Genomic DNA, 26,713 nt, shown 5'->3' with positions numbered 1-26,713 from the left:
CCTGGTGTGATGTGAGTGGCCTGAGCAAGAGCCACAGGCCTTGGTGTGGTGTAAGTGGCCTCAGCCAGCAGCCACAGGCCCTGGTGTGGTGTAAGTCGCCTCAGCCAGAAGCCACAGGCACTGGTGTGGTGTAAGTACCTCAGCCAGCAGCAAAAGGGCCCTGGTGTGGTGTAAGTCGCCTCAGCCAGCAGCCACAGGCCCTGGTGTGGTGTAGGTGGCCTCAGCCAGCAGCCACAGGCCCTGGTGTGGTGTAAGTGGCCTCAGCCAGTGCCACAGGCCCTGGTGTGGTGTAGATGGCCTGAGCAAGAGCCACAGACCCTGGTGTGGTGTAAGTGGCCTCAGCCAGCAGCCACAGGCCCTGGTGTGGTGTAAGTCGCCTCAGACAGAAGCCACAGGCACTGGTGTGGTGTAAGTGGCCTCAGCCAGCAGCAAAAGGGCCCTGGTGTGGTGTAAGTGGCCTCAGCCAGCAGCCACAGGCCCTGGTGTGGTGTAGGTGGCCTCAGCCAGCAGCCACAGGCCCTGGTGTGGTGTAAGTGGCCTCAGCCAGCAGCCACAGGCCCTGGTGTGGTGTAAGTGGCCTCAGCCAGCAGCCACAGGCCCTGGTGTGGTGTAAGTGGCCTCAGCCAGTGCCACAGGCCCTGGTGTGGTGTAAGTGGCCTGAGCAAGAGCCACAGGCCCTGGTGTGGTGTAAGTGGCCTGAGCAAGAGCCACAGACCCTGGTGTGGTGTAATTGGCCTCAATAGCAACTAATGCCCTGGTGTGGTGTAGGTGGCCTCAGCCAGCAGCCACAGGCCCTGGTGTGGTGTAAGTGGCCTCAATAGCAACTAATGCCCTGGTGTGGTGTAGGTGGCCTCAGCCAGCAGCCACAGGCCCTGGTGTGGTGTAAGTGGCCTCAATAGCAACTAAGGCCCTGGTGTGGTGTAAGTGGCTTCAGCCAGCAGCCACAGGCCCTGGTGTGGTGTAAGTGGCCTCAGCCAGCAGCCACAGGCCCTGGTGTGGTGTAGGTGGCCTCAGCCAGCAGCCACAGGCCCTGGTGTGGTGTAAGTGGCCTCAATAGCAACTAAGGCCCTGGTGTGGTGTAAGTGTCTTCAGCCAGCAGCCACAGGCTCTGGTGTGGTGTAACTGGCCTCAGCCAGCAGCCACAGGCCCTGGTGTGGTGTAAGTGGCCTCAGCCAGAGCCACAGGCCCTGATGTGGTGTAAGTGGCATCAGCTAGCAGCACAAGACATTGGAAAACAGCCAAAAGCAGTGTCGTTAATGTGCCCTCATTAATGGGCAGCTGCTTTTGGTCTTTTAATACACCCCTTCTCTGGATCAAAAGCGGTTCAATGACATGAAAATGAAAGGCTTACAGCACCAGGTATTCCCAGGCAGTCTCCCATCCAAGTACTAACCAAGCCCAGCCCTGCTTAGCTTCCGAGATCAGACGAGGTCGGGCGTGCTCAGGGTGGTATGGCCGTAAGCTGCTGGCCCCAGCACAATGTCTCAATTTATGGATTCAAGTGATTAGGTGGCAAGTACCTGAAGTTACGAAGACAATCCTATAACCATACCTACATGTTTGCATAATACCCTAACCCAAAGGCTCAGTTTGGCATTTATCCAACAGCACAGGCCCTGGATTGTTGAAGATGGCCTCAGGAACCAGCACAGGGCCTGGTGTGTTGTACATGGCCACAGCAAGCAGCACAGGGCCTGGTTTGGTGAAGATGGCCTCGGCCAGAAGCGCAGGGCCTGGTGTGATGTGAGTGGCCTGAGCAAGAGCCACAGGCCTTGGTGTGGTGTAAGTGGCCTCAGCCAGCAGCCACAGGCCCTGGTGTGGTGTAAGTCGCCTCAGCCAGAAGCCACAGGCACTGGTGTGGTGTAAGTGGCCTCAGCCAGCAGCAAAAGGGCCCTGGTGTGGTGTAAGTGGCCTCAGCCAGCAGCCACAGGCCCTGGTGTGGTGTAGGTGGCCTCAGCCAGCAGCCACAGGCCCTGGTGTGGTGTAAGTGGCCTCAGCCAGCAGCCACAGGCCCTGGTGTGGTGTAAGTGGCCTCAGCCAGCAGCCACAGGCCCTGGTGTGGTGTAAGTGGCCTCAGCCAGTGCCACAGGCCCTGGTGTGGTGTAAGTGGCCTGAGCAAGAGCCACAGACCCTGGTGTGGTGTAATTGGCCTCAGCCAGCAGCCACAGGCCCTGGTGTGGTGTAAGTCGCCTCAGACAGAAGCCACAGGCACTGGTGTGGTGTAAGTGGCCTCAGCCAGCAGCAAAAGGGCCCTGGTGTGGTGTAAGTCGCCTCAGCCAGCAGCCACAGGCCCTGGTGTGGTGTAAGTGGCCTCAGCCAGCAGCCACAGGCCCTGGTGTGGTGTAAGTGGCCTCAGCCAGCAGCCACAGGCCCTGGTGTGGTGTAAGTGGCCTCAGCCACCAGCCACAGGCCCTGGTGTGGTGTAAGTGGCCTCAGCCAGCAGCCACAGGCCCTGGTGTGGTGTAAGTGGCCTAAGCCAGAGCCACAGGCCCTGGTGTGGTGTAAGTGGCCTGAGCAAGAGCCACAGGGCCTGGTTTGGTGAAGATGGCCTCGGCCAGAAGCGCAGGGCCTGGTGTGATGTGAGTGGCCTGGGCAAGAGCCACAGGCCCTGGTGTGGTGTAAGTGGCCTCAGCCAGCAGCCACAGGCCTTGGTGTGGTGTAAGTCGCCTCAGCCAGAAGCCACAGGCACTGGTGTGGTGTAAGTGGCCTCAGCCAGCAGCAAAAGGGCCCTGGTGTGGTGTAAGTCGCCTCAGCCAGCAGCCACAGGCCCTGGTGTGGTGTAGATGGCCTCAGCCAGCAGCCACAGGCCCTGGTGTGGTGTAAGTGGCCTCAGCCAGCAGCCACAGGGCCTGGTTTGGTGAAGATGGCCTCGGCCAGAAGCACAGGGCCTGGTGTGATATGAGTGGCCTGAGCAAGAGCCACAGGCCCTGGTGTGGAGTAAGTGGCCTCAGCCAGAGCCACAGGCCCTGGTGTGGTGTAACTGGCCTCAATAGCAAATAAGGCCCTGGTGTGGTGTAAGTGGCCTCAGCCAGCAGTCACAGGCACTGGTGTGGTGTAAGTGGCCTCAGCCAGCAGCCACAGGCTCTGGTGTGGTGTAAGTCGCCTCAGCCAGCAGCCACAGGCCCTGGTATGGTGTAAGTGGCCTCAGCCAGCAGCCACAGGCCCTGGTGTGGTTTAACTGGCCTCAGCCAGCAGCCACAGGCCCTGGTGTGGAGTAAGTGGCCTCAGCCAGAGCCACAGGCCCTGATGTGGTGTAAGTCGCCTCAGCTAGCAGCACAGGGCCTGGTTTGGTGAAGATGGCCTCGGCCAGAAGCACAGGGCCTGGTGTGATATGAGTGGCCTGAGCAAGAGCCACAGGCCCTGGTGTGGTGTAAGTGGCCTGAGCAAGAGCCACAGGCCCTGGTGTGGTGTAAGTGGCCTCAATAGCAAATAAGGCCCTGGTGTGGTGTAAGTGGCCTGAGCAAGAGCCACAGGGCCCTGGTGTGGTGTAGGTGGCCTCAGCCAGCAGCCACAGGCCCTGGTGTGGTGTAGGTGGCCTCAGCCAGCAGCCACAAGCCCTTGTGTGGTGTAAGTGGCCTCAGCCAGCAGCCACAGGCCCTGGTGTGGTGTAAGTGGCCTCAGCCAGTGCCACAGGCCCTGGTGTGGTGTAAGTGGCCTGAGCAAGAGCCACAGACCATGGTGTGGTGTAATTGGCCTCAATAGCAACTAAGGCCCTGGTGTGGTGTAAGTGGCCTCAGCCAGCAGCCACAGGCCCTGGTGTGGTGTAAGTGGCCTCAGCCAGCAGCCACAGGCCCTGGTGTGGTGTAAGTGGCCTCAGCAAGAGCCACAGGCCCTGATGTGGTGTAAGTGGCCCCAGCCGGTCACTCAGGCCCTGGTGTGGTGTAGGTGGCATCAGCTAGCAGCACAAGACATTGGAAAACAGCCAAAAGCAATGTCGTTAATGTGCCCTCATTAATGGGCAGCTGCTTTTGGTCTTTTAATACACCCCTTCTCTGGATCAAAAGCGGTTCAATGACATGAAAGGCTTACAGCACCAGGTATTCCCAGGCAGGCTCCCATCCAAGTACTAACCAAGCCCAGCCCTGCTCAGCTTCCGAGATCAGACGAGGTCGGGCGTGCTCAGGGTGGTATGGCCGTAAGCTGCTGGCCCCAGCACAATGTCTCAATTTATGGATTCAGGTGATTAGGTGGCAAGGACCTGAAGTTACGAAGACAATCCTATAACCCTACCTTCATGTTTGCATAATACCCTAACCCAAAGGCTCAGTTTAGCATTTATCCAACAGCACAGGCCCTGGATTGTTGAAGATGGCCTCAGGAACCAGCACAGGGCCTGGTGTGTTGTACATGGCCACAGCTAGCAGCACAGGGCCTGGTTTGGTGAAGATGGCCTCGGCCAGAAGCGCAGGGCCTGGTGTGATGTGAGTGGCCTGAGCAAGAGCCACAGGCCCTGGTGTGGTGTAAGTGGCCTCAGCCAGCAGCCACAGGCCCTGGTGTGGTGTAAGTCGCCTCAGCCAGAACCCACAGGCCCTGGTGTGGTGTAACTGGCCTCAGCCAGAGCCACAGCCCCTGATGTGGTGTAAGTGGCCCCAGCCGGTCACTCAGGCCCTGGTGTGGTGTAGGTGGCATCAGCTAGCAGCACAAGACATTGGAAAAGAGCCAAAAGCAATGTGATTAATGTGCCCTTATTAATGGGTAGCTGCTTTTGGTCTTTTAATACACCCCTTCTCTGGATCAAAAGCGGTTCAATGACATGAAAATGAAAGGCTTACAGCACCAGGTATTCCCAGGCAGTCTCCCATCCAAGTACTAACCAAGCCCAGCCCTGCTTAGCTTCCGAGATCAGACGAGGTCGGGCGTGCTCAGGGTGGTATGGCCGTAAGCTGCTGGGCCCAGCACAATGTCTCAATTTATGGATTCAAGTGATTAGGTGGCAAGTACCTGAAGTTACGAAGACAATCCTATAACCATACCTGCATGTTTGCATAATACCCTAACCCAAAGGCTCAGTTTGGCATTTATCCAACAGCACAGGCCCTGGATTGTTGAAGATGGCCTCAGGAAACAGCACAGGGCCTGGTGTGTTGTACATGGCCACAGCAAGCAGCACAGGGCCTGGTTTGGTGAAGATGGCCTCAGCCAGAAGCACAGGGCCTGGTGTGATATGAGTGGCCTGAGCAAGAGCCACAGGCCCTGGTGTGGTGTAAGTGGCCTGAGCAAGAGCCACAGGCCCTGGTGTGGTGAAAGTGGCCTGAGCAAGAGCCACAGGCCCTGGTGTGGTGTAGGTGGCCTCAGCCAGCAGCCACAGGCCCTGGTGTGGTGTAGGTGGCCTCAGCCAGCAGCCACAAGCCCTTGTGTGGTGTAAGTGGCCTCAGCCAGCAGCCACAGGCCCTGGTGTGGTGTAAGTGGCCTCAGCCAGTGCCACAGGCCCTGGTGTGGTGTAAGTGGCCTGAGCAAGAGCCACAGACCATGGTGTGGTGTAATTGGCCTCAATAGCAACTAAGGCCCTGGTGTGGTGTAGGTGGCCTAAGCCAGCAGCCACAGGCCCTGGTGTGGTGTAAGTGGCCTCAGCCAGCAGCCACAGGCCCTGGTGTGGTGTAAGTCGCCTCAGCCAGAAGCCACAGGCACTGGTGTGGTGTAAGTGGCCTCAGCCAGCAGCAAAAGGGCCCTGGTGTGGTGTAAGTCGCCTCAGCCAGCAGCCACAGGCCCTGGTGTGGTGTAGATGGCCTCAGCCAGCAGCCACAGGCCCTGGTGTGGTGTAGGTGGCCTCAGCCAGCAGCCACAGGCCCTGGTGTGGTGTAAGTGGCCTCAGCCAGAGCCACAGGCCCTGATGTGGTGTAAGTGGCCCCAGCCGGTCACTCAGGCCCTGGTGTGGTGTAAGTGGCCAGAAGCGCAGGGCCTGGTGTGATGTGAGTGGCCTGAGCAAGAGCCACAGACCCTGGTGTGGTGTAATTGGCCTCAATAGCAACTAAGGCCCTGGTGTGGTGTATGTGGCCTCAGCCAGCAGCCACAGGCCCTGGTGTGGTGTAACTGGCCTCAGCCAGCAGCCACAGGCCCTGGTGTGGTGTAAGTGGCCTCAGCCAGAGCCACAGGCCCTGATGTGGTGTAAGTCGCCTCAGCTAGCAGCACAGGGCCTGGTTTGGTGAAGATGGCCTCGGCCAGAAGCACAGGACCTGGTTTGATATGAGAGTCCTGAGCCAGCAGCCACAGGCCCTGGTGTGGTGTAAGTGGCCTCAGCCAGAAGCCACAGGCACTGGTGTGGTGTAAGTGGCCTCAGCCAGCAGCAACAGGCCCTGGTGTGGTGTAAGTCGCCTCAGCAAGCAGCCACAGGCCCTGGTGTGGTGTAGGTGGTCTCAGCCAGCAGCCACAGGCCCTGGTGTGGTGTAAGTGGCCTCATCCAGCAGGCACAGGCCCTGGTGTGGTGTAAGTGGCCTCAGCAAGAGCCACAGACCCTGGTGTGGTGTAATTGGCCTAAGCCAGAGCCATGGGCCCTGGTGTGGTGTAGGTGGTCTCAGCCAGCAGCCACAGGCCCTGGTGTGGTGTAAGTGGCCTCAGCCAGCAGCCACAGGCCCTGGTGTGGTGTAAGTGGCCTCAGCAAGAGCCACAGACCCTGGTGTGGTGTAATTGGCCTAAGCCAGAGCCACAGGCCCTGGTGTGGTGTAAGTGGCCTGAGCAAGAACCACAGGGCCTGGTTTGGTGAAGATGGCCTCGGCCAGAAGCGCAGGGCCTGGTGTGATGTGAGTGGCCTGAGCAAGAGCCACAGGCCCTGGTGTGGTGTAAGTGGCCTCAGCCAGCAGCCACAGGCCCTGGTGTGGTGTAAGTGGCCTCAGCCAGAAGCCACATGCACTGGTGTGGTGTAAGTGGCCTCAGCAAGCAGCAAAAGGGCCCTGGTGTGGTGTAGGTGGCCTCAGCCAGCAGCCACAGGCCCTGGTGTGGTGTAAGTGGCCTCAGCCAGCAGCCACAGGCCCTGGTGTGGTGTAGATGGCCTCAGCCAGCAGCCACAGGCCCTGGTGTGGTGTAAGTGGCCTCAGCCAGCAGCCACAGGCCCTGGTGTGGTGTAAGTGGCCTCAATAGCAACTAAGGCCCTGGTGTGGTGTAAGTGGCTTCAGCCAGCAGCCACAGGCTCTGGTGTGGTGTAACTGGCCTCAGCCAGCAGCCACAGGCCCTGGTCTGGTGTAAGTGGCCCCAGCCGGTCACTCAGGCCCTGGTGTGGTGTAGGTGGCATCAGCAAGCAGCACAAGACATTGGAAAACAGCCAAAAGCAGTGTCGTTAATGTGCCCTCATTAATGGGCAGCTGCTTTTGGTCTTTTAATACACCCCTTCTCTGGATCAAAAGCGGTTCAATGACATGAAAATGAAAGGCTTACAGCACCAGGCATTCCCAGGCAGTCTCCCATCCAAGTACTAACCAAGCCCAGCCCTGCTTAGCTTCCGAGATCAGACGAGGTCGGGCGTGCTCAGGGTGGTATGGCCGTAAGCTGCTGGCTCCAGCACAATGTCTCAATTTATGGATTCAAGTGATTAGGTGGCAAGTACCTGAAGTTACGAAGACAATCCTATAACCATACCTTCATGTTTGCATAATACCCTAACCCAAAGGCTCAGTTTGGCATTTATCCAACAGCACAGGCCCTGGATTGTTGAAGATGGCCTCAGGAACCAGCACAGGGCCTGGTGTGTTGTACATGGCCACAGCAAGCAGCACAGGGCCTGGTTTGGTGAAGATGGCCTCGGCCAGAAGCGCAGGGCCTGGTGTGATGTGAGTGGCCTGAGCAAGAGCCACAGGCCTTGGTGTGGTGTAAGTGGCCTCAGCCAGCAGCCACAGGCCCTGGTGTGGTGTAAGTCGCCTCAGCCAGAAGCCACAGGCACTGGTGTGGTGTAAGTACCTCAGCCAGCAGCAAAAGGGCCCTGGTGTGGTGTAAGTCGCCTCAGCCAGCAGCCACAGGCCCTGGTGTGGTGTAGGTGGCCTCAGCCAGCAGCCACAGGCCCTGGTGTGGTGTAAGTGGCCTCAGCCAGCAGCCACAGGCCCTGGTGTGGTGTAAGTGGCCTCAGCCAGCAGCCACAGGCCCTGGTGTGGTGTAAGTGGCCTCAGCCAGTGCCACAGGCCCTGGTGTGGTGTAGATGGCCTGAGCAAGAGCCACAGACCCTGGTGTGGTGTAAGTGGCCTCAGCCAGCAGCCACAGGCACTGGTGTGGTGTAAGTCGCCTCAGACAGAAGCCACAGGCACTGGTGTGGTGTAAGTGGCCTCAGCCAGCAGCAAAAGGGCCCTGGTGTGGTGTAAGTGGCCTCAGCCAGCAGCCACAGGCCCTGGTGTGGTGTAGGTGGCCTCAGCCAGCAGCCACAGGCCCTGGTGTGGTGTAAGTGGCCTCAGCCAGCAGCCACAGGCCCTGGTGTGGTGTAAGTGGCCTCAGCCAGCAGCCACAGGCCCTGGTGTGGTGTAAGTGGCCTCAGCCAGTGCCACAGGCCCTGGTGTGGTGTAAGTGGCCTGAGCAAGAGCCACAGGCCCTGGTGTGGTGTAAGTGGCCTGAGCAAGAGCCACAGACCCTGGTGTGGTGTAATTGGCCTCAATAGCAACTAATGCCCTGGTGTGGTGTAGGTGGCCTCAGCCAGCAGCCACAGGCCCTGGTGTGGTGTAAGTGGCCTCAATAGCAACTAATGCCCTGGTGTGGTGTAAGTGGCTTCAGCCAGCAGCCACAGGCCCTGGTGTGGTGTAAGTGGCCTCAGCCAGCAGCCACAGGCCCTGGTGTGGTGTAGGTGGCCTCAGCCAGCAGCCACAGGCCCTGGTGTGGTGTAAGTGGCCTCAATAGCAACTAAGGCCCTGGTGTGGTGTAAGTGGCTTCAGCCAGCAGCCACAGGCTCTGGTGTGGTGTAACTGGCCTCAGCCAGCAGCCACAGGCCCTGGTGTGGTGTAAGTGGCCTCAGCCAGAGCCACAGGCCCTGATGTGGTGTAAGTGGCATCAGCTAGCAGCACAAGACATTGGAAAACAGCCAAAAGCAGTGTCGTTAATGTGCCCTCATTAATGGGCAGCTGCTTTTGGTCTTTTAATACACCCCTTCTCTGGATCAAAAGCGGTTCAATGACATGAAAGGCTTACAGCACCAGGTATTCCCAGGCAGTCTCCCATCCAAGTACTAACCAAGCCCAGCCCTGCTTAGCTTCCGAGATCAGACGAGGTCGGGCGTGCTCAGGGTGGTATGGCCGTAAGCTGCTGGCCCCAGCACAATGTCTCAATTTATGGATTCAAGTGATTAGGTGGCAAGTACCTGAAGTTACGAAGACAATCCTATAACCATACCTGCATGTTTGCATAATACCCTAACCCAAAGGCTCAGTTTGGCATTTATCCAACAGCACAGGCCCTGGATTGTTGAAGATGGCCTCAGGAACCAGCACAGGGCCTGGTGTGTTGTACATGGCCACAGCAAGCAGCACAGGGCCTGGTTTGGTGAAGATGGCCTCGGCCAGAAGCGCAGGGCCTGGTGTGATGTGAGTGGCCTGAGCAAGAGCCACAGGCCTTGGTGTGGTGTAAGTGGCCTCAGCCAGCAGCCACAGGCCCTGGTGTGGTGTAAGTCGCCTCAGCCAGAAGCCACAGGCACTGGTGTGGTGTAAGTGGCCTCAGCCAGCAGCAAAAGGGCCCTGGTGTGGTGTAAGTGGCCTCAGCCAGCAGCCACAGGCCCTGGTGTGGTGTAGGTGGCCTCAGCCAGCAGCCACAGGCCCTGGTGTGGTGTAAGTGGCCTCAGCCAGCAGCCACAGGCCCTGGTGTGGTGTAAGTGGCCTCAGCCAGCAGCCACAGGCCCTGGTGTGGTGTAAGTGGCCTCAGCCAGTGCCACAGGCCCTGGTGTGGTGTAAGTGGCCTGAGCAAGAGCCACAGACCCTGGTGTGGTGTAATTGGCCTCAGCCAGCAGCCACAGGCCCTGGTGTGGTGTAAGTCGCCTCAGACAGAAGCCACAGGCACTGGTGTGGTGTAAGTGGCCTCAGCCAGCAGCAAAAGGGCCCTGGTGTGGTGTAAGTCGCCTCAGCCAGCAGCCACAGGCCCTGGTGTGGTGTAGGTGGCCTCAGCCACCAGCCACAGGCCCTGGTGTGGTGTAAGTGGCCTCAGCCAGCAGCCACAGGCCCTGGTGTGGTGTAAGTGGCCTCAGCCAGCAGCCACAGGCCCTGGTGTGGTGTAAGTGGCCTCAGCCAGTGCCACAGGCCCTGGTGTGGTGTAAGTGGCCTGAGCAAGAGCCACAGGCCCTGGTGTGGTGTAAGTGGCCTGAGCAAGAGCCACAGACCCTGGTGTGGTGTAAGTGGCCCCAGCCGGTCACTCAGGCCCTGGTGTGGTGTAGGTGGCCTCAGCCAGCAGCCACAGGCCCTGGTGTGGTGTAAGTGGCCTGAGCAAGAGCCACAGGCCCTGGTGTGGTGTAAGTGGCCTGAGCAAGAGCCACAGACCCTGGTGTGGTGTAATTGGCCTCAATAGCAACTAATGCCCTGGTGTGGTGTAGGTGGCCTCAGCCAGCAGCCACAGGCCCTGGTGTGGTGAAAGTGGCCTCAGCCAGAGCCACAGGCCCTGATGTGGTGTAAGTGGCCCCAGCCGGTCACTCAGGCCCTTGTGTGGTGTAGGTTGCATCAGCTAGCAGCACAAGACATTGGAAAAGAGCCAAAAGCAGTGTCGTTAATGTGCCCTCATTATTGGGTAGCTGCTTTTGGTCTTTTAATACACCCCTTCTCTGGATCAAAAGCGGTTCAATGACATGAAAATGAAAGGCTTACAGCACCAGGTATTCCCAGGAAGTCTCCCATCCAAGTACTAACCAAGCCCAGCCCTGCTTAGCTTCCGAGATCAGACGAGGTCGGGCGTGCTCAGGGTGGTATGGCCGTAAGCTGCTGGCCCCAGCACAATGTCTCAATTTATGGATTCAAGTGATTAGGTGGCAAGTACCTGAAGTTACGAAGACAATCCTATAACCATACCTGCATGTTTGCATAATACCCTAACCCAAAGGCTCAGTTTGGCATTTATCCAACAGCACAGGCCCTGGATTGTTGAAGATGGCCTCAGGAACCAGCACAGGGCCTGGTGTGTTGTACATGGCCACAGCAAGCAGCACAGGGCCTGGTTTGGTGAAGATGGCCTCGGCCAGAAGCGCAGGGCCTGGTGTGATGTGAGTGGCCTGAGCAAGAGCCACAGGCCTTGGTGTGGTGTAAGTGGCCTCAGCCAGCAGCCACAGGCCCTGGTGTGGTGTAAGTCGCCTCAGCCAGAAGCCACAGGCACTTGTGTGGTGTAAGTGGCCTCAGCCAGCAGCAAAAGGGCCCTGGTGTGGTGTAAGTCGCCTCAGCCAGCAGCCACAGGCCCTGGTGTGGTGTAAGTGGCCTGAGCAAGAGCCACAGACCCTGGTGTGGTGTAATTGGCCTCAGCCAGCAGCCACAGGCCCTGGTGTGGTGTAAGTCGCCTCAGACAGAAGCCACAGGCACTGGTGTGGTGTAAGTTGCCTCAGCCAGCAGCAAAAGGGCCCTGGTGTGGTGTAAGTCGCCTCAGCCAGCAGCCACAGGCCCTGGTGTGGTGTAGGTGGCCTCAGCCACCAGCCAAAGGCCCTGGTGTGGTGTAAGTGGCCTCAGCCAGCAGCCACAGGCCCTGGTGTGGTATAAGTGGCCTCAGCCAGCAGCCACAGGCCCTGGTGTGGTGTAAGTGGCCTCAGCCAGTGCCACAGGCCCTGGTGTGGTGTAAGTGGCCTGAGCAAGAGCCACAGGCCCTGGTGTGGTGTAAGTGGCCTGAGCAAGAGCCACAGACCCTGGTGTGGTGTAATTGGCCTCAATAGCAACTAATGCCCTGGTGTGGTGTAGGTGGCCTCAGCCAGCAGCCACAGGCCCTGGTGTGGTGTAAGTGGCCTGAGCAAGAGCCACAGGCCCTGGTGTGGTGTAAGTGGCCTGAGCAAGAGCCACAGACCCTGGTGTGGTGTAATTGGCCTCAATAGCAACTAATGCCCTGGTGTGGTGTAGGTGGCCTCAGCCAGCAGCCACAGGCCCTGGTGTGGTGAACGTGGCCTCAGCCAGAGCCACAGGCCCTGATGTGGTGTAAGTGGCCCCAGCCGGTCACTCAGGCCCTTGTGTGGTGTAGGTTGCATCAGCTAGCAGCACAAGACATTGGAAAAGAGCCAAAAGCAGTGTCGTTAATGTGCCCTCATTAATGGGCAGCTGCTTTTGGTCTTTTAATACACCCCTTCTCTGGATCAAAAGCGGTTCAATGACATGAAAATCAAAGGCTTACAGCACCAGGTATTCCAAGGCAGTCTCCCATCCAAGTACTAACCAAGCCCAGCCCTGCTTTGCTTCCGAGATCAGACGAGGTCGGGCGTGCTCAGGGTGGTATGGCCGTAAGCTGCTGGCTCCAGCACAATGTCTCAATTTATGGATTCAAGTGATTAGGTGGCAAGTACCTGAAGTTACGAAGACAATGCTATAACCATACCTGCATGTTTGCATAATACCCTAACCCAAAGGCTCAGTTTGGCATTTATCCAACAGCACAGGCCCTGGATTGTTGAAGATGGCCTCAGGAACCAGCACAGGGCCTGGTGTGTTGTACATGGCCACAGCAAGGAGCACAGGGCCTGGTTTGGTGAAGATGGCCTCGGCCAGAAGCGCAGGGCCTGGTGTGATGTGAGTGGCCTGAGCAAGAGCCACAGGCCTTGGTGTGGTGTAAGTGGCCTCAGCCAGCAGCCACAGGCCCTGGTGTGGTGTAAGTCGCCTCAGCCAGCAGCCACAGGCACTGGTGTGGTGTAAGTGGCCTCAGCCAGCAGCCACAGGCCCTGGTGTGGTGTAGGTGGCCTCAGCCAGCAGCCACAGGCCCTGGTGTGGTGTAGGTGGCCTCAGCCAGCAGCCACAGGCCCTGGTGTGGTGTAAGTGGCCTCAGCCAGCAGCCACAGGCCCTGGTGTGGTGTAAGTGGCCTGAGCAAGAGCCACAGGCCCTGGTGTGGTGTAAGTGGCCTGAGCAAGAGCCACAGACCCTGGTGTGGTGTAATTGGCCTCAATAGCAACTAATGCCCTGGTGTGGTGTAGGTGGCCTCAGCCAGCAGCCACAGGCCCTGGTGTGGTGTAAGTGGCCTCAGCCAGCAGCCACAGGCCCTGGTGTGGTGTAAGTGGCCTGAGCCAGCAGCAAAAGGGCCCTGGTGTGGTGTAAGTGGCCTCAGCCAGCAGCCACAGGCCCTGGTGTGGTGTAGGTGGCCTCAGCCAGCAGCCACAGGCCCTTGTGTGGTGTAATTGGCCTCAATAGCAACTAAGGCCCTGGTGTGGTGTAGGTGGCCTCAGCCAGCAGCCACAGGCCCTGGTGTGGTGTAAGTGGCCTCAGCCAGTGCCACAGGCCCTGGTGTGGTGTAAGTGGCCTGAGCAAGAGCCACAGACCCTGGTGTGGTGTAATTGGCCTCAATAGCAACTAAGGCCCTGGTGTGGTGTAGGTGGCCTCAGCCAGCAGCCACAGGCCCTGGTGTGGTGTAAGTGGCCTCAGCCAGCAGCCACAGGCCCTTGTGTGGTGTAATTGGCCTCAATAGCAACTAAGGCCCTGGTTTGGTGTATGTGGCCTCAGCCAGCAAATAAGGCCGTGGTGTGGTGTAGGTGGCATCAGCTAGCAGCACAAGACATTGGAAAACAGCCAAAAGCAATGTCGTTAATGTACCCTCATTAATGGGCAGCTGCTTTTGGTCTTTTAATACACCCCTTCTCTGGATCAAAAGCGGTTCAATGACATGAAAATGAAAGGCTTACAGAACCAGGTATTCACAGGTAGTCTCCCATCCAAGTACTAACCAAGCCCAGCCCTGCTTAGCTTCCGAGATCAGACGAGGTCGGGCGTGCTCAGGGTGGTATGGCCGTAAGCTGCTGGCCCCAGCACAATGTCTCAATTTATGGATTCAAGTGATTAGGTGGCAAATACCTGAAGTTACGAAGACAATCCTATAACCATACCTGCATGTTTGCATAATACCCTAACCCAAAGGCTCAGTTTGGCATTTATCCAACAGCACAGGCCCTGGATTGTTGAAGATGGCCTCAAGAACCAGCACAGGACCTGGTGTGTTTTACATGGCCACAGCAAGCAGCACAGGGCCTGGTTTGGTGAAGATGGCCTCAGCAAGCAGCCACAGGCCCTGGTTTGGTGTAAGTGGCCTCAGCCAGCAGCCACAGGCCCTGGTGTGGTGTAAGTGGCCTCAGCCAGCAGCCACAGGCCCTGGTGTGGTGTAAGTGGCCTGAGCAAGAGCCACAGGCCCTGGTGTGGTGTAAGTGGCCTGAGCAAGAGCCACAGACCCTGGTGTGGTGTAATTGGCCTCAATAGCAACTAATGCCCTGGTGTGGTGTAGGTGGCCTCAGCCAGCAGCCACAGGCCCTGGTGTGGTGTAAGTGGCCTCAGCCAGCAGCCACAGGCCCTGGTGTGGTGTAAGTGGCCTGACCAAGTGCCACAGGCCCTGGTGTGGTGTAAGTGGCCTGAGCAAGAGCCACAGACCCTGGTGTGGTGTAATTGGCCTCAATAGCAACTAATGCCCTGGTGTGGTGTAGGTGGCCTCAGCCAGCAGCCACAGGCCCTGATGTGGTGTAAGTGGCCCCAGCCGGTCACTCAGGCCCTGGTGTGGTGTAGATGGCCTCAGCCAGCAGCCACAGGCCCTGGTGTGGTGTAAGTGGCCTCAGCAAGAGCCAAAGACCCTGGTGTGGTGTAATTGGCCTCAGCCAGAGCCACAGGCCCTGGTGTGGTGTAAGTGGCCTGAGCAAGAACCACAGGTCCTGGATTGTTGAAGATGGCCTCAGGAACCAGCACAGGGCCTGGTGTGTTGTACATGGCCACAGCTAGCAGCACAGGGCCTGGTTTGGTGAAGATGGCCTCGGCCAGAAGCGCAGGGCCTGGTGTGATGTGAGTGGCCTGAGCAAGAGCCACAGGCCCTGGTGTGGTGTAAGTGGCCTGAGCAAGAGCCACAGGCCCTGGTGTGGTGTAAGTGGCCTCAATAGCAAATAAGGCCCTGGTGTGGTGTAAGTGGCCTCAGCCAGCAGCCACAGGCCCTGGTGTGGTGTAAGTGGCCTCAGCCAGTGCCACAGGCCCTGGTGTGGTGTAAGTGGCCTGAGCAAGAGCCACAGACCATGGTGTGGTGTAATTGGCCTCAATAGCAACTAAGGCCCTGGTGTGGTGTAAGTGGCCTCAGCCAGCAGCCACAGGCCCTGGTGTGGTGTAAGTGGCCTCAGCCAGCAGCCACAGGCCCTGGTGTGGTGTAAGTGGCCTCAGCCAGAGCCACAGGCCCTGATGTGGTGTAAGTGGCCCCAGCCGGTCACTCAGGCCCTGGTGTGGTGTAGGTGGCATCAGCTAGCAGCACAAGACATTGGAAAACAGCCAAAAGCAATGTCGTTAATGTGCCCTCATTAATGGGCAGCTGCTTTTGGTCTTTTAATACACCCCTTCTCTGGATCAAAAGCGGTTCAATGACATGAAAATGAAAGGCTTACAGAACCAGGTATTCCCAGGCAGTCTCCCATCCAAGTACTAACCAAGCCCAGCCCTGCTCAACTTCCGAGATCAGACGAGGTCGGGCGTGCTCAGGGTGGTATGGCCGTAAGCTGCTGGCCCCAGCACAATGTCTCAATTTATGGATTCAAGTGATTAGATGGCAAGTACCTGAAGTTACGAAGATAATCCTATAACCATACCTGCATGTTTGCATAATACCCTAACCCAAAGGCTCAGTTTGGCATTTATCCAACAGCACAGGCCCTGGATTGTTGAAGATGGCCTCAGGAACCAGCACAGGGCCTGATGTGTTGTACATGGCCACAGCAAGCAGCACAGGGCCTGGTTTGGTGAAGATGGCCTCGGCCAGAAGCACAGGGCCTGGTGTGATATGAGTGGCCTGAGCAAGAGCCACAGGCCCTGGTGTGTTGTAAGTGGCCTCAGCCAGCAGCCACAGGCCCTTGTGTGGTGTAAGTGGCCTCAGCCAGCAGCCACAGGCCCTGGTGTGGTGTAAGTGGCCTCAGCCAGTGCCACAGGCCCTGGTGTGGTGTAATTGGCCTCAATAGCAACTAAGGCCCTGGTGTGGTGTAAGTGGCCTGAGCAAGAGCCACATACCCTGGTGTGGTGTAATTGGCCTCAATAGCAACTAAGGCCCTGGTGTGGTGTAAGTGGCTTCAGCCAGCAGCCACAGGCTCTGGTGTGGTGTAACTGGCCTCAGCCAGCAGCCACAGGCCCTGGTGTGGTGTAAGTGGCCTCAGCCAGAGCCACAGGCCCTGATGTGGTGTAAGTGGCCCCAGCCGGTCACTCAGGCCCTGGTGTGGTGTAGGTGGCATCAGCTAGCAGCACAAGACATTGGAAAAGAGCCAAAAGCAGTGTCGTTAATGTGCCCTCATTAATGGGCAGCTGCTTTTGGTCTTTTAATACACCCCTTCTCTGGATCAAAAGCGGTTCAATGACATGAAAATGAAAGGCTTACAGCACCAGGTATTCCCAGGCAGTCTCCCATCCAAGTACTAACCAAGCCCAGCCCTGCTTAGCTTCCGAGATCAGACGAGGTCGGGCGTGCTCAGGGTGGTATGGCCGTAAGCTGCTGGCCCCAGCACAATGTCTCAATTTATGGATTCAAGTGATTAGGTGGCAAGTACCTGAAGTTACGAAGACAATCCTATAACCATACCTGCATGTTTGCATAATACCCTAACCCAAAGGCTCAGTTTGGCATTTATCCAACAGCACAGGCCCTGGATTGTTGAAGATGGCCTCAGGAACCAGCACAGGGCCTGGTGTGTTGTACATGGCCACAGCAAGCAGCACAGGGCCTGGTTTGGTGAAGATGGCCTCGGCCAGAAGCGCAGGGCCTGGTGTGATGTGAGTGGCCTGAGCAAGAGCCACAGGCCTTGGTGTGGTGTAAGTGGCCTCAGCCAGCAGCCACAGGCCCTGGTGTGGTGTAAGTCGCCTCAGCCAGAAGCCACAGGCACTGGTGTGGTGTAAGTGGCCTCAGCCAGCAGCAAAAGGGCCCTGGTGTGGTGTAAGTCGCCTCAGCCAGCAGCCACAGGCCCTGGTGTGGTGTAGGTGGCCTCAGCCAGCAGCCACAGGCCCTGGTGTGGTGTAAGTGGCCTCAGCCAGCAGCCACAGGCCCTGGTGTGGTGTAAGTGGCCTCAGCCAGCAGCCACAGGCCCTGGTGTGGTGTAAGTGGCCTCAGCCAGTGCCACAGGCCCTGGTGTGGTGTAAGTGGCCTGAGCAAGAGCCACAGACCCTGGTGTGGTGTAATTGGCCTCAGCCAGCAGCCACAGGCCCTGGTGTGGTGTAAGTCACCTCAGACAGAAGCCACAGGCACTGGTGTGGTGTAGGTGGCCTCAGCCAGCAGCCACAGGCCCTTGTGTGGTGTAATTGGCCTCAATAGCAACTAAGGCCCTGGTGTGGTGTAGGTGGCCTCAGCCAGCAGCCACAGGCCCTGGTGTGGTGTAAGTGGCCTCAGCCAGTGCCACCGGCCCTGGTGTGGTGTAAGTGGCCTGAGCAAGAGCCACAGACCCTGGTGTGGTGTAGGTGGCCTCAGCCAGCAGCCACAGGCCCTGGTGTGGTGTAAGTGGCCTCAGCCAGTGCCACAGGCCCTTGTGTGGTGTAATTGGCCTCAATAGCAACTAAGGCCCTGGTGTGGTGTAGGTGGCCTCAGCCAGCAGCCACAGGCCCTGGTGTGGTGTAAGTGGCCTGAGCAAGTGCCACAGGGCCTGGTTTGGTGAAGATGGCCTCAGCAAGCAGCCACAGGCCCTAGTTTGGTGTAAGTGGCCTCAGCTAGCAGCCACAGGCCCTGGTGTGGTGTGAGTGGCCTCAGCCAGCAGCCACAGGCCCTGGTGTGGTCTAAGTGGCCTCAGCCAGTGCCACAGGCCCTGGTGTGGTGTAAGTGGCCTGAGCAAGAGCCACAGGCCCTGGTGTGGTGTAAGTGGCCTCAGCCAGCAGCCACAGGCCCTGGTGTGGTGTAAGTGGCCTGAGCAAGTGCCACAGGCCCTGGTGTGGTGTAAGTGGCCTGAGCAAGTGCCACAGGCCCTGGTGTGGTGTAAGTGGCCTCAATAGCAAATAAGGCCCTGGTGTGGTGTAAGTGGCCTGAGCAAGAACCACAGGGCCTGGTTTGGTGAAGATGGCCTCGGCCAGAAGCGCAGGGCCTGGTGTGATGTGAGTGGCCTGAGCAAGAGCCACAGGCCCTGGTGTGGTGTAAGTGGCCTCAGCCAGCAGCCACATGCCCTGGTGTGGTGTAAGTGGCCTCAGCCAGAAGCCACAGGCACTGGTGTGGTGTAAGTGGCCTCAGCCAGCAGCAAAAGGGCCCTGGTGTGGTGTAGGTGGCCTCAGCCAGCAGCCACAGGCCCTGGTGTGGTGTAAGTGGCTTCAGCCAGCAGCCACAGGCCCTGGTGTGGTGTAAGTGGCCTGAGCAAGAACCACAGGGCCTGGTTTGGTGAAGATGGCCTCGGCCAGAATCGCAGGGCCTGGTGTGATGTGAGTGGCCTGAGCAAGAGCCACAGGCCCTGGTGTGGTGTAAGTGGCCTCAGCCAGCAGCCACAGGCCCTGGTGTGGTGTAGGTGGCCTCAGCCAGCAGCCACAGGCCCTGGTGTGGTGTAAGTGGCCTCAATAGCAACTAAGGCCCTGGTGTGGTGTAAGTGGCTTCAGCCAGCAGCCACAGGCCCTGGTGTGGTGTAAGTGGCCTGAGCAAGAGCCACAGGCCCTGGTGTGGTGTAAGTGGCCTGAGCAAGAGCCACAGACCCTGGTGTGGTGTAATTGGCCTGAATAGCAACTAATGCCCTGGTGTGGTGTAGGTGGCCTCAGCCAGCAGCCACAGGCCCTGGTGTGGTGAAAGTGGCCTCAGCCAGAGCCACAGGCCCTGATGTGGTGTAAGTGGCCCCAGCCGGTCACTCAGGCCCTTGTGTGGTGTAGGTTGCATCAGCTAGCAGCACAAGACATTGGAAAAGAGCCAAAAGCAGTGTCGTTAATGTGCCCTCATTAATGGGCAGCTGCTTTTGGTCTTTTAATACACCCCTTCTCTGGATCAAAAGCGGTTCAATGACATGAAAATCAAAGACTTACAGCACCAGGTATTCCCAGGTAGTCTCCCATTCAAGTACTAACCAAGCCCAGCCCTGCTTAGCTTCCGAGATCAGACGAGGTCGGGCGTGCTCAGGGTGGTATGGCCGTAAGCTGTTGACTCCAGCACAATGTCTCAATTTATGGATTCAAGTGATTAGGTGGCAAGTACCTGAAGTTACGAAGACAATGCTATAACCATACCTGCATGTTTGCATAATACCCTAACCCAAAGGCTCAGTTTGGCATTTATCCAACAGCACAGGCCCTGGATTGTTGAAGATGGACTCAGGAACCAGCACAGGGCCTGGTGTGTTGTACATGGCCACAGCAAGGAGCCACAGGGCCTGGTTTGGTGAAGATGGCCTCGGCCAGAAGCGCAGGGCCTGGTGTGATGTGAGTGGCCTGAGCAAGAGCCACAGGCCTTGGTGTGGTGTAAGTGGCCTCAGCCAGCAGCCACAGGCCCTGGTGTGGTGTAAGTCGCCTCAGCCAGCAGCCACAGGCCCTGGTGTGGTGTAGGTGGCCTCAGCCAGCAGCCACAGGCCCTGGTGTTGTGTAGGTGGCCTCAGCCAGCAGCCACAGGCCCTGGTGTGGTGTAAGTGGCCTCAGCCAGCAGCCACAGGCCCTGGTGTGGTGTAAGTGGCCTGAGCAAGAGCCACAGGCCCTGGTGTGGTGTAAGTGGCCTGAGCAAGAGCCACAGACCCTGGTGTGATGTAATTGGCCTCAATAGCAACTAATGCCCTGGTGTGGTGTAGGTGGCCTCAGCCAGCAGCCACAGGCCCTGGTGTGGTGTAAGTGGCCTCAGCCAGCAGCCACAGGCCCTGGTGTGGTGTAAGTGGCCTGAGCAAGTGCCACAGGCCTGGTGTGGTGTAAGTGGCCTGAGCAAGAGCCACAGACCCTGGTGTGGTGTAATTGGCCTCAATAGCAACTAAGGCCCTGGTGTGGTGTAGGTGGCCTCCGCCAGCAGCCACAGGCCCTGGTGTGGTGTAAGTGGCCTCAGCCAGAGCCACAGGCCCTGATGTGGTGTAAGTGGCCCCAGCCGGTCACTCAGGCCCTGGTGTGGTGTAGGTGGCATCAGCTAGCAGCACAAGACATTGGAAAAGAGCCAAAAGCAATGTCGTTAATGTGCCCTCATTAATGGGCTTTTGGTCTTTTAATACACCCCTTCTCTGGATCAAAAGCGGTTCAATGACATGAAAATGAAAGGCTTACAGCACCAGGTATTCCCAGGTAGTCTCCCATTCAAGTACTAACCAAGCCCAGCCCTGCTTAGCTTCCGAGATCAGACGAGGTCGGGCGTGCTCAGGGTGGTATGGCCGTAAGCTGCTGGCCCCAGCACAATGTCTCAATTTATGGATTCAAGTGATTAGGTGGCAAGTACCTGAAGTTACGAAGACAATCCTATAACCATACCTGCATGTTTGCATAATACCCTAACCCAAAGGCTCAGTTTGGCATTTATCCAACAGCACAGGCCCTGGATTGTTGAAGATGGCCGCAGGAACCAGCACAGGGCCTGGTGTGTTGTACATGGCCACAGCTAGCAGCACAGGGCCTGGTTTGGTGAAGATGGCCTCGGCCAGAAGAGCAGGGCCTGGTGTGATGTGAGTGGCCTGAGCAAGAGCCACAGGCCCTGGTGTGGTGTAAGTGGCCCCAGCCGGTCACTCAGGCCCTGGTTTGGTGTAAGTGGCCTCAGCTATCAGCCACAGGCCCTGGTGTGGTGTAAGTCGCCTCAGCCAGAAGCCACAGGCACTGGTGTGGTGTAAGTGGCCTCAGCCAGCAGCAAAAGGGCCCTGGTGTGGTGTAAGTGGCCTCAGCCAGCAGCCACAGGCCCTGGTGTGGTGTAGGTGGCCTCAGCCAGCAGCCACAGGCCCTGGTGTGGTGTAAGTGGCCTCAGCCAGCAGCCACAGGCCCTGGTGTGGTGTAAGTGGCCTCAGCCAGCAGCCACAGGCCCTGGTGTGGTGTAAGTGGCCTCAGCCAGTGCCACAGGCCCTGGTGTGGTGTAAGTGGCCTGAGCAAGAGCCACAGACCCTGGTGTGGTGTAATTGGCCTCAGCCAGCAGCCACAGGCCCTGGTGTGGTGTAAGTCGCCTCAGACAGAAGCCACAGGCACTGGTGTGGTGTAAGTGGCCTCAGCCAGCAGCAAAAGGGCCCTGGTGTGGTGTAAGTCGCCTCAGCCAGCAGCCACAGGCCCTGGTGTGGTGTAGGTGGCCTCAGCCACCAGCCACAGGCCCTGGTGTGGTGTAAGTGGCCTCAGCCAGCAGCCACAGGCCCTGGTGTGGTGTAAGTGGCCTCAGCCAGCAGCCACAGGCCCTGGTGTGGTGTAAGTGGCCTCAGCCAGTGCCACAGGCCCTGGTGTGGTGTAAGTGGCCTGAGCAAGAGCCACAGGCCCTGGTGTGGTGTAAGTGGCCTGAGCAAGAAACACAGACCCTGGTGTGGTGTAATTGGCCTCAATAGCAACTAATGCCCTGGTGTGGTGTAGGTGGCCTCAGCCAGCAGCCACAGGCCCTGGTGTGGTGTAAGTGGCCTGAGCAAGAGCCACAGGCCCTGGTGTGGTGTAAGTGGCCTGAGCAAGAGCCACAGACCCTGGTGTGGTGTAATTGGCCTCAATAGCAACTAATGCCCTGGTGTGGTGTAGGTGGCCTCAGCCAGCAGCCACAGGCCCTGGTGTGGTGAAAGTGGCCTCAGCCAGAGCCACAGGCCCTGATGTGGTGTAAGTGGCCCCAGCCGGTCACTCAGGCCATTGTGTGGTGTAGGTTGCATCAGCTAGCAGCACAAGACATTGGAAAACAGCCAAAAGCAGTGTCGTTAATGTGCCCTCATTATTGGGTAGCTGCTTTTGGTCTTTTAATACACCCCTTCTCTGGATCAAAAGCGGTTCAATGACATGAAAATGAAAGGCTTACAGCACCAGGTATTCCCAGGCAGTCTCCCATCCAAGTACTAACCAAGCCCAGCCCTGCTTAGCTTCCGAGATCAGACGAGGTCGGGCGTGCTCAGGGTGGTATGGCCGTAAGCTGCTGGCCCCAGCACAATGTCTCAATTTATGGATTCAAGTGATTAGGTGGCAAGTACCTGAAGTTACGAAGACAATCCTATAACCATACCTGCATGTTTGCATAATACCCTAACCCAAAGGCTCAGTTTGGCATTTATCCAACAGCACAGGCCCTGGATTGTTGAAGATGGCCTCAGGAACCAGCACAGGGCCTGGTGTGTTGTACATGGCCACAGCAAGCAGCACAGGGCCTGGTTTGGTGAAGATGGCCTCGGCCAGAAGCGCAGGGCCTGGTGTGATGTGAGTGGCCTGAGCAAGAGCCACAGGCCTTGGTGTGGTGTAAGTGGCCTCAGCCAGCAGCCACAGGCCCTGGTGTGGTGTAAGTCGCCTCAGCCAGAAGCCACAGGCACTTGTGTGGTGTAAGTGGCCTCAGCCAGCAGCAAAAGGGCCCTGGTGTGGTGTAAGTCGCCTCAGCCAGCAGCCACAGGCCCTGGTGTGGTGTAAGTGGCCTGAGCAAGAGCCACAGACCCTGGTGTGGTGTAATTGGCCTCAGCCAGCAGCCACAGGCCCTGGTGTGGTGTAAGTCGCCTCAGACAGAAGCCACAGGCACTGGTGTGGTGTAAGTTGCCTCAGCCAGCAGCAAAAGGGCCCTGGTGTGGTGTAAGTCGCCTCAGCCAGCAGCCACAGGCCCTGGTGTGGTGTAGGTGGCCTCAGCCACCAGCCAAAGGCCCTGGTGTGGTGTAAGTGGCCTCAGCCAGCAGCCACAGGCCCTGGTGTGGTATAAGTGGCCTCAGCCAGCAGCCACAGGCCCTGGTGTGGTGTAAGTGGCCTCAGCCAGTGCCACAGGCCCTGGTGTGGTGTAAGTGGCCTGAGCAAGAGCCACAGGCCCTGGTGTGGTGTAAGTGGCCTGAGCAAGAGCCACAGACCCTGGTGTGGTGTAATTGGCCTCAATAGCAACTAATGCCCTGGTGTGGTGTAGGTGGCCTCAGCCAGCAGCCACAGGCCCTGGTGTGGTGTAAGTGGCCTGAGCAAGAGCCACAGGCCCTGGTGTGGTGTAAGTGGCCTGAGCAAGAGCCACAGACCCTGGTGTGGTGTAATTGGCCTCAATAGCAACTAATGCCCTGGTGTGGTGTAGGTGGCCTCAGCCAGCAGCCACAGGCCCTGGTGTGGTGAAAGTGGCCTCAGCCAGAGCCACAGGCCCTGATGTGGTGTAAGTGGCCCCAGCCGGTCACTCAGGCCCTTGTGTGGTGTAGGTTGCATCAGCTAGCAGCACAAGACATTGGAAAAGAGCCAAAAGCAGTGTCGTTAATGTGCCCTCATTAATGGGCAGCTGCTTTTGGTCTTTTAATACACCCCTTCTCTGGATCAAAAGCGGTTCAATGACATGAAAATGAAAGGCTTACAGCACCAGGTATTCACAGGCAGTCTCCCATCCAAGTACTAACCAAGCCCAGCCCTGCTTAGCTTCCGAGATCAGACGAGGTCGGGCGTGCTCAGGGTGGTATGGCCGTAAGCTGCTGGCCCCCGCACAATGTCTCAATTTATGGATTCAAGTGATTAGGTGGCAAATACCTGAAGTTACGAAGACAATCCTATAACCATACCTGCATGTTTGCATAATACCCTAACCCAAAGGCTCAGTTTGGCATTTATCCAACAGCACAGGCCCTGGATTGTTGAAGATGGCCTCAAGAACCAGCACAGGACCTGGTGTGTTTTACATGGCCACAGCAAGCAGCACAGGGCCTGGTTTGGTGAAGATGGCCTCAGCAAGCAGCCACAGGCCCTGGTTTGGTGTAAGTGGCCTCAGCCAGCAGCCACAGGCCCTGGTGTGGTGTAAGTGGCCTCAGCCAGCAGCCACAGGCCCTGGTGTGGTCTAAGTGGCCTCAGCCAGTGCCACAGGCCCTGGTGTGGTGTAAGTGGCCTGAGTAAGAGCCACAGGCCCTGGTGTGGTGTAAGTGGCCTCAGCCAGCAGCCACAGGCCCTGGTGTGGTGTAAGTGGCCTGAGCAAGTGCCACAGGCCCTGGTGTGGTGTAAGTGGCCTAAGCCAGAGCCACAGGCCCTGGTGTGGTGTAAGTGGCCTGAGCAAGAGCCACAGGGCCTGGTTTGGTGAAGATGGCCTCGGCCAGAAGCGCAGGGCCTGGTGTGATGTGAGTGGCCTGAGCAAGAGCCACAGGCCCTGGTGTGGTGTAAGTGGCCTCAGCCAGCAGCCACAGGCCCTGGTGTGGTGTAAGTCGCCTCAGACAGAAGCCACAGGCACTGGTGTGGTGTAAGTGGCCTCAGCCAGCAGCAAAAGGGCCCTGGTGTGGTGTAAGTCGCCTCAGCCAGCAGCCACAGGCCCTGGTGTGGTGTAGATGGCCTCAGCCAGCAGCCACAGGCCCTGGTGTGGTGTCAGTGGCCTCAGACAGCAGCCACAGGCCCTGGTGTGGTGTAGGTGGCCTCAGCCAGCAGCCACAGGCCCTGGTGTGGTGTAAGTGGCCTCAGCCAGCAGCCACAGGCCCTGGTGTGGTGTAAGTGGCCTGAGCAAGAGCCACAGGCCCTGGTGTGGTGTAAGTGGCCTGAGCAAGAGCCACAGACCCTGGTGTGGTGTAATTGGCCTCAATAGCAACTAATGCCCTGGTGTGGTGTAGGTGGCCTCAGCCAGCAGCCACAGGCCCTGGTGTGGTGTAAGTGGCCTCAGCCAGCAGCCACAGGCCCTGGTGTGGTGTAAGTGGCCTGAGCAAGTGCCACAGGCCTGGTGTGGTGTAAGTGGCCTGAGCAAGAGCCACAGACCCTGGTGTAGTGTAATTGGCCTCAATAGCAACTAAGGCCCTGGTGTGGTGTAAGTGGCCTCAGCCAGCAGCCACAGGCCCTGATGTGGTGTAAGTGGCCCCAGCCGGTCACTCAGGCCCTGGTGTGGTGTAGGTGGCATCAGCTAGCAGCAAAAGACATTGGAAAAGAGCCAAAAGCAATGTCGTTAATGTGCCCTCATTAATGGGGAGCTGCTTTTGGTCTTTTAATACACCCCTTCTCTGGATCAAAAGCGGTTCAATGACATGAAAATGAAAGGCTTACAGCACCAGGTATTCCCAGGCAGTCTCCCATCCAAGTACTAACCAAGCCCAGCCCTGCTTAGCTTCCGAGATCAGACGAGGTCGGGCGTGCTTAGGGTGGTATGGCCGTAAGCTGCTGGCCCCAGCACAATGTCTCAATTTATGGATTCAAGTGATTAGGTGGCAAGTACCTGAAGTTACGAAGACAATCCTATAACCATACCTGCATGTTTGCATAATACCCTAACCCAAAGGCTCAGTTTGGCATTTATCCAACAGCACAGGCCCTGGATTGTTGAAGATGGCCTCAGGAACCAGCACAGGGCCTGGTGTGTTGTACATGGCCACAGCAAGCAGCACAGGGCCTGGTTTGGTGAAGATGGCCTCAGCCAGAAGCACAGGGCCTGGTGTGATATGAGTGGCCTGAGCAAGAGCCACAGGCCCTGGTGTGGTGTAAGTGGAATCAGCCAGCAGCCACAGGCCCTGGTGTGGTGTAAGTGGCCTGAGCCAGAGCCACAGGCCCTGGTGTGGTGTAACTGGCCTGAATAGCAAATAAGGCCCTGGTGTGGTGTAAGTGGCCTCAGCCAGAGCCACAGGCCCTGGTGTGGTGTAAGTGGCCTCAATAGCAACTAAGGCCCTGGTGTGGTGTAAGTGGCCTCAGCCAACAGCCACAGGCCCTGGTATGGTGTAAGTGGCCTCAGCCAGCAGCCACAGGCCCTGGTGTGGTGTAAGTGGCCAGAAGCGCAGGGCCTGGTGTGATGTGAGTGGCCTGAGCAAGAGCCACAGACCCTGGTGTGGTGTAATTGGCCTCAATAGCAACTAAGGCCCTGGTGTGGTGTATGTGGCCTCAGCCAGCAGCCACAGGCCCTGGTGTGGTGTAACTGGCCTCAGCCAGCAGCCACAGGCCCTGGTGTGGTGTAAGTGGCCTCAGCCAGAGCCACAGGCCCTGATGTGGTGTAAGTCGCCTCAGCTAGCAGCACAGGGCCTGGTTTGGTGAAGATGGCCTCGGCCAGAAGCACAGGACCTGGTTTGATATGAGTGGCCTGAGCCAGCAGCCACAGGCCCTGGTGTGGTGTAAGTGGCCTCAGCCAGCAGCAACAGGCCCTGGTGTGGTGTAAGTCGCCTCAGCCAGAAGCCACAGGCACTGGTGTGGTGTAAGTCGCCTCAGCAAGCAGCCACAGGCCCTGGTGTGGTGTAGGTGGTCTCAGCCAGCAGCCACAGGCCCTGGTGTGGTGTAAGTGGCCTCAGCCAGCAGCCACAGGCCCTGGTGTGGTGTAAGTGGCCTCAGCAAGAGCCACAGACCCTGGTGTGGTGTAATTGGCCTAAGACAGAGCCACAGGCCCTGGTGTGGTGTAAGTGGCCTGAGCAAGAACCACAGGGCCTGGTTTGGTGAAGATGGCCTCGGCCAGAAGCGCAGGGCCTGGTGTGATGTGAGTGGCCTGAGCAAGAGCCACAGGCCCTGGTGTGGTGTAAGTGGCCTCAGCCAGCAGCCACAGGCCCTGGTGTGGTGTAAGTGGCCTCAGCCAGAAGCCACAGGCACTGGTGTGGTGTAAGTGGCCTCAGCCAGCAGCCACAGGCCCTGGTGTGGTGTAGGTGGCCTCAGCCAGCAGCCACAGGCCCTGGTGTGGTGTAAGTGGCCTCAATAGCAACTA

General features: G+C 58.1%; 10 non-coding genes and 5 pseudogenes across 10 annotated transcripts; all 15 read right to left on the bottom strand.

Annotated features, from left to right (window-relative positions):
* Positions 1 to 1,344: 1,344 nt before the first annotated feature.
* LOC146715402 (5S ribosomal RNA) lies at positions 1,345 to 1,463 on the bottom strand. The gene has a single exon (XR_014919449.1). It is a non-coding gene; the product is annotated as a 5S ribosomal RNA (ribosomal RNA).
* A 2,559-nt stretch (positions 1,464 to 4,022) lies between these two features.
* On the bottom strand, positions 4,023 to 4,141 carry LOC146715401 (5S ribosomal RNA; annotated as a pseudogene).
* A 624-nt stretch (positions 4,142 to 4,765) lies between these two features.
* LOC146715400 (5S ribosomal RNA) lies at positions 4,766 to 4,884 on the bottom strand. The gene has a single exon (XR_014919448.1). It is a non-coding gene; the product is annotated as a 5S ribosomal RNA (ribosomal RNA).
* A 2,477-nt stretch (positions 4,885 to 7,361) lies between these two features.
* On the bottom strand, positions 7,362 to 7,480 carry LOC146715399 (5S ribosomal RNA). Its single transcript, XR_014919877.1, has one exon. It is a non-coding gene; the product is annotated as a 5S ribosomal RNA (ribosomal RNA).
* A 1,609-nt stretch (positions 7,481 to 9,089) lies between these two features.
* On the bottom strand, positions 9,090 to 9,208 carry LOC146715398 (5S ribosomal RNA). The gene has a single exon (XR_014919447.1). It is a non-coding gene; the product is annotated as a 5S ribosomal RNA (ribosomal RNA).
* A 1,536-nt stretch (positions 9,209 to 10,744) lies between these two features.
* On the bottom strand, positions 10,745 to 10,863 carry LOC146715397 (5S ribosomal RNA). The gene has a single exon (XR_014919845.1). It is a non-coding gene; the product is annotated as a 5S ribosomal RNA (ribosomal RNA).
* A 1,376-nt stretch (positions 10,864 to 12,239) lies between these two features.
* Positions 12,240 to 12,358, bottom strand: LOC146715396 (5S ribosomal RNA; annotated as a pseudogene).
* Positions 12,359 to 13,732: 1,374 nt separating this feature from the next.
* Positions 13,733 to 13,851, bottom strand: LOC146715395 (5S ribosomal RNA; annotated as a pseudogene).
* Positions 13,852 to 15,454: 1,603 nt separating this feature from the next.
* On the bottom strand, positions 15,455 to 15,573 carry LOC146715394 (5S ribosomal RNA; annotated as a pseudogene).
* An 858-nt stretch (positions 15,574 to 16,431) lies between these two features.
* On the bottom strand, positions 16,432 to 16,550 carry LOC146715393 (5S ribosomal RNA). The gene has a single exon (XR_014919446.1). It is a non-coding gene; the product is annotated as a 5S ribosomal RNA (ribosomal RNA).
* A 2,478-nt stretch (positions 16,551 to 19,028) lies between these two features.
* Positions 19,029 to 19,147, bottom strand: LOC146715392 (5S ribosomal RNA). Its single transcript, XR_014919364.1, has one exon. It is a non-coding gene; the product is annotated as a 5S ribosomal RNA (ribosomal RNA).
* Positions 19,148 to 20,237: 1,090 nt separating this feature from the next.
* LOC146715391 (5S ribosomal RNA) lies at positions 20,238 to 20,356 on the bottom strand. Its single transcript, XR_014919829.1, has one exon. It is a non-coding gene; the product is annotated as a 5S ribosomal RNA (ribosomal RNA).
* Positions 20,357 to 21,930: 1,574 nt separating this feature from the next.
* Positions 21,931 to 22,049, bottom strand: LOC146715390 (5S ribosomal RNA). Its single transcript, XR_014919445.1, has one exon. It is a non-coding gene; the product is annotated as a 5S ribosomal RNA (ribosomal RNA).
* A 1,376-nt stretch (positions 22,050 to 23,425) lies between these two features.
* On the bottom strand, positions 23,426 to 23,544 carry LOC146715389 (5S ribosomal RNA). The gene has a single exon (XR_014919883.1). It is a non-coding gene; the product is annotated as a 5S ribosomal RNA (ribosomal RNA).
* Positions 23,545 to 25,076: 1,532 nt separating this feature from the next.
* On the bottom strand, positions 25,077 to 25,195 carry LOC146715388 (5S ribosomal RNA; annotated as a pseudogene).
* Positions 25,196 to 26,713: the final 1,518 nt, after the last annotated feature.

Source organism: Copadichromis virginalis, linkage group LG3 (genome assembly GCF_057382275.1).
Source record: "Copadichromis virginalis isolate Kocher_CV1m ecotype Utaka linkage group LG3, C_Virginalis_male_GT1.1, whole genome shotgun sequence".
Classification (NCBI taxonomy): domain Eukaryota; kingdom Metazoa; phylum Chordata; class Actinopteri; order Cichliformes; family Cichlidae; genus Copadichromis; species Copadichromis virginalis.
This window is presented reverse-complemented; position numbering and strand designations above follow the sequence as displayed.